The following is a 5,743-nucleotide window of genomic DNA, read 5'->3' as shown; positions in this document are numbered from 1 at the left end:
GTTATCTCAGAGAACAATCTGTTATCTCATACAATACAATAATGATACTAACTTTGTAGGGTTGTTAGGGAAGACAGCATGAGGTGATGCATTTAGAGCACACTCACAAATATTCAATTAATGTTAGTTTCTTATAAGTAGGTAGATAAGAGGGTATCAGTTGAGTCTCTCTTTCCATTATATGCAAAAATTAAAGTTTCTGATGCTTGTGGAAGCATTTCAATGATAGCACTAAATGGACATATGGTTGATGGTTTAATTCACAACAGTAAACTCTTGAGGACCTGGGGTATATTTTCATTATTTTAGTTCCTTCAAAGCTCGCCATAATGCCTTGTAACTAACAGTAAATGTTTGATAAATGAAGAAACAAATGAATACATTAATGAATGAGGAATCTGAGAGAAGGAATAGTTCCTCATTAGCCAAACTACAATGTATTCATGAACCACTATATCTCTCTTAAAACTTCTTCACACCCGTAGAATCATTCTAACATGGAGAGTAAACATATTCATTTTAGTGACAGCAACTGCTGTGAATTGCCATATTAAACACATGCTCTTTTCATACTTCATCATTAGTCATGTGTGTATTGTGAATTTCAGTATCCGTGATGGGAACAGCCTTGCCTCAATCCAACCTACTACTCTTAATAGTTATCCCCCTTAAGGCTAGACTAGAGTCAATGAAAAGTGAGCATGGGGTTCAGGCTATTTCATTTCCAGTATTATATGTAAAATACTCTAATTTTATTTTAAAACAAAATATAAAAGCTGTGAATATTCTTGAATGTCTTTTTCATGGATGATGATAAAACTACCATGTTTAAGTTATCCAAGACACACCAGTGTTTAGTTTTCCAAAATAGCCTTATGTTTATTATCCAGACTTTAATTAAAATACAGAATGTGCCACGTGATGTCATTAAATCCCTGAGAACTTTTAATTTTGTCGCTGCTCATTCTCCATGGCTAAATTTACCACTGGACTCTAATCCATTCAGGAATCAAACATATAAAGGAGAACCTTTCCCACTACCTGGGGCACATGCCCTCAAAGGATGGAGATAACAGGGAGTTTCCCAAAATGCTTATGTGAAGACCCAAGGGGCAGCATTTCCAATCTTTTCCTACAAAGTTGATCATTTGTAAAACCAGCATTCATCTTATTTCCATGGATTAGGGATGCAATTTCCAATTATTTTAGGATGAACATCCCTCTATGCATGCCAGCCTGCTTTTCTGCGCACTTAAGAAATCCTGATTGACATTTTCCCAGGTCTCTCACTTGGGCAAAAAATAATATCCTCCTATTCTCTGAATGTTTGTGATTCCCTGACCTGAATAATAAGATAGTATAAATAAAGCACACAGAGGAAGAGAGAGAAGCAGACTCAGTTGGTTAAGTGTCTGCTTTCGGCTCAAGTCATGATCCCAGGGTCCTACCAGAGCTGAAGGCAGATGCTTCACCAGCTGAGCCACCCAGGCGCCCTCATTTCTAAATTAAAAAAAAAAATCAAAGGGTCTAGAAAGCATCAAGTTTGATAGATGATTTTTCCTACATTGGAGGTAAATGGAGCTTCTGCTCTTTCTGTGTTTCTTTTTTTAATCATCACATATTGGGAACAGGCTGCACAGATAACCTGGTCCTGTCATCAGCAAAGGGCATGGCAATCGGTTATTTCACAAAAAAATTCTCATTTGTAGCAAAAAGGAAAGATGAATCATGAACATCAAAAGTTAAAAACAGAAGATCTTCAAGCTAATTCTAGTGACTTCATTCAAATAGAGCATGGGGAGGCAGGCTCGGTGCGGGGGTTAGTGTGCTCCCTGGCATCTGTCACTGGGATCTAAGGCTTCTCGGCCAGAATCCTTCCCAGTGATGCAGATTCGTATCTGTCATATGCATCGTCATCGGAAACATTGGGCTTCCTGGTATCTCCACGTTGTTGCCACCATTAAGCAACACGTCTGTTAAACAAAAATAAAGCCGATGTACAGACGTAGCTCTTCGAAGAATCCCAGGAACTAAAGAACCAAAAGAAGCAAAGGAGACATCATTTCTTCTTTATCTGTTTCTCTTCACTCAGTAATTTTTACCTAAATGAAATGTTTTCTCTTACATTTTTTTTATTTCTTTAAGATTTTTATTTATTTATTTGAGAGAGCGCATGAGCTGGGGGGGGGCAGGCACAGAGGGAGAAGCAGACTCAGGGATCCAACTCAGGGCAGGGCTCCATCCCAGGACCCTGGCATCATGAGCTGAGATGAAGGCAGACGTTAACTGACTGAGCCCCCCAGGCGCCCCAATGTCTTTTCTTTTAATGAATGCTTTGTCTGAGAAGAACTCTTAATGAGCAAAATATAATTTTCTAAGGAAATCTGGTGAAGGAAAGTTTACATTATACACATTAACATAGACCTATATAAAATAAAATTAATCATCTGATGAGAGATGTTTTTAAATAACCCTATTGCCATTCTCTCCTCCTTAACAAATATATTGATGACCATTAAGCTATCAAATATTCAAAATGTTATCTTCACTTCCTGTTAGCCTTGACCGTTAAATAAAAAAGAGTAACTCATGTCTTCATTGTTATCTATGGGGGTGTGCTTCCCATGTTGTCTCGAAAGATCCCTCCCTCCAATGGTGACACAGCCTTTGAAATGAGGATATGGATTAGATTAGAAGACAGGTATAAAGAAGCACTATGAGTTTGGCTGCTGGACAGCAGAACTGTTTCATCTGGCTTTATCTTTGAACATGCATGTGGAAATCTTACTAACTGAAAGACCGAAGTTTTCTTATGCAACCTCCTAGCTTTTGCCATAACAAAAAGTCAAGCTTCTCTCCCAAGAAGCAGGATATCTTTGGTGTTTATATTTTAAACCCACCATCCCATGCAAAGACTTTATTTTTGTGAAACATTTAACAGAAGCCATACATTTGATAGAGTTTACCATTTTTAGAACCCCAAAATGACTAGGTTTATTTTGACAAACTGAAGAAAGAAATAGCTTAAGGAAAGTTCTCATTTGAGCCACAGAACTATTTTTAAAGGAAATGGCAAAAGTTTATCTAAGTATTCGGCAGAAAGTCAAATAAAATTCCTTAATTTTTCCCTCTCATTGTTTATTTATTCACAAACCTTGCCAGTTTTCTCCTCAAAATGTTTTTCATGACTCCCCTACTATACAACTCAGCTACTAGTATCCTAGTCTGAGCTCCTTCTTAGATCAATTCTCTAACTTTTACTCGTTATTCTAATTGCCCACTTCTACTTATTAAGTATGTATTATTGCTCAGGAGTCTATGAGTTAGATGGGAGGATTTTCTAGCCTGCTAGATCTGGCTAGGCTTGTTCTTACTTGCTTGGGATCATGCATGTGTCTGCAGGCAACTGAATGATCTTCTGAGGGCTAGTGATCAAAAATGACCTTGTCTGTGGCAGGCTTTCTTCACATTGTATCTTATCCTCTAGCAGACTATACTAGACTTCTTCACAGGTGATCACAAGGGAGAGACAGAGACAGAGGGAGAGAGAGAGAGAGAGAGAGAGAAAACACAACCATTAATTGAGGCCAGGGTCAAAACGGCCAGGGTCAAAACTGCCATGGTATAATTGGGCCACATTCTATTAGTGAAAGTAAATCAGACCAGCATATTCATTGCAAAGAGAAAACAGTCTTTACCTTCTAATGGGAGGACCTGCGAAGTTACATAAGGAAGTTCATGAATGTGGGGAGTAAAAGATTGTGAAGATTGTGGCATTTTACCACAATCACTATTAATCTCCTGCTTCAAAACTTTCAGTCATTACTTATTTCATAACTGATCAGTTGTAAACTCTGATCCCGAGATGTCAAGCACACTACGTGCTTCCATTTAGCCTAAACTTCGTTTCCGCCCAACTTCACCTTCTTTTCTATTTTTCTTTAACCGCTTTCTCCACCTGCATCAGCTCATCTACTCACTGTGACATGAATATGTCTTGCGTTTTAATCACTAATACTTCTGGCCTCTCATCCCTACCTCCTACCTTATATGCTATTTTCCATCCCTTATACTTCTCTAAATTCTATTTTATCAAAGTCCATCTCCTTTTTTTTTTTTTACTAATCCTTTATTTTTATTAGAATGTCAGATGTTTCCTGATGACTCCAGTGCACATTGCTATTTATATTTACTTTTGTTTTAAAACTCCTACAGCATAAACATACTTTCCACACAACGTTAGCCCCAGTTACATAGTTCTTTGTAACATACACTTCTTCGTAAAGAGCGTGGGTTTGGTCTACCCCACAAGAGTATGAAATGTATATTCCTTTGAGTCTGCAAATTGGTTCTAATCATATAACAGGAATGTTATGGGTTAAATCGTGTCCTCCAAAAATTCATACTATGGACTCCAACCCCCAGTTCATTAGAATGTGATCCAATTTGGAGATGGGTCTTTACAGAGGTAATCAAGTTGAAATGAAGCTACTAGGGTAGGCGTTAATCTAATATCACCATTGTCCTTATAATAAGGAGAAACTTGGACACAGAGACAGACAAATACAGAGGCAAGACCAGTGAAGAGACACAGGAGAAGACAGCCATCTATCTACAAGCCAAGGCAGGAAGCCTGGAACAGATCCTTGCCTCATAGCTATCAGAAGGTGGATTTTGGACTTCTATCCCCCAGAACTGTGAGAAAATAAGTCTCTGTTATTTATACCACTCAGTTTGCAGCACTTCGTTAGAACNAGAGACAGACAAATACAGAGGCAAGACCAGTGAAGAGACACAGGAGAAGACAGCCATCTATCTACAAGCCAAGGCAGGAAGCCTGGAACAGATCCTTGCCTCATAGCTATCAGAAGGTGGATTTTGGACTTCTATCCCCCAGAACTGTGAGAAAATAAGTCTCTGTTATTTATACCACTCAGTTTGCAGCACTTCGTTAGAACAGGCTTAGTAAACTAAAATGAAGTATTAAATAAATAGTTTATCTGATTAATTGAGTAGACGGAAGGCTCATAAGTATAAACTATTAATTCTGTGTTCTTGGACAGAGAAATTTTGACTGAATTCCTAGGAACTTAAAATTTCTGGATCACACATTCACAATACACAAAACAAGGGATTTTGTTTTCAGAATGCATCATCCAAATATTAAACTTTTGATTGTTAAACTAAATTCTCTACCTTATATTTTATTTTGTTTTTTTTTTCTACCTTATATTTTAGATATGAGAAGAAACACATGTAAATAAGAATAAAGATGACCAGAAGCATGAATCTGGAAAGGAAAGTGGGCTGTTTTGTTCTGTGCAACTATAAAATAATGGTCAGCAAACAGAATCTGAACATTACTAAGCTGTATGAAATTAGAAATTGATATGAATAAAGTCATATGAACGTGGAATAGATTTGGCTGAGACATATACTACTTATTTCTTCTTGTGAGGATACAGTGAATGAGACTGACGTAACCTCCTCATCCTTAAGACCTTAAAGTTATGCTATATATTATCAAAATTAAATATCGATAATATTGATGATAATAATAATGAGTAATTAATTTTGTGATAGGCAAAATGTAGTAAGGTAAGGTCCTCTGGCAGGGGTTCTGACCTTGATTAGGAAGTAATCAAGAAGTGAGTAAATGAGACCCAAAGAATGTATAGGAATTGTCCATCTCAATGACAGTGAAAGAGAGAAAGTACGTTAACCAAAGGAAATAGAATGATTA

Source organism: Ailuropoda melanoleuca, chromosome 2, assembly GCF_002007445.2.
Source record: "Ailuropoda melanoleuca isolate Jingjing chromosome 2, ASM200744v2, whole genome shotgun sequence".
NCBI classification, from domain to species: Eukaryota; Metazoa; Chordata; class Mammalia; order Carnivora; family Ursidae; genus Ailuropoda; species Ailuropoda melanoleuca.
The sequence above is the reverse complement of the archived record's forward strand: the minus strand, read 5'-3'. Positions refer to the sequence as shown.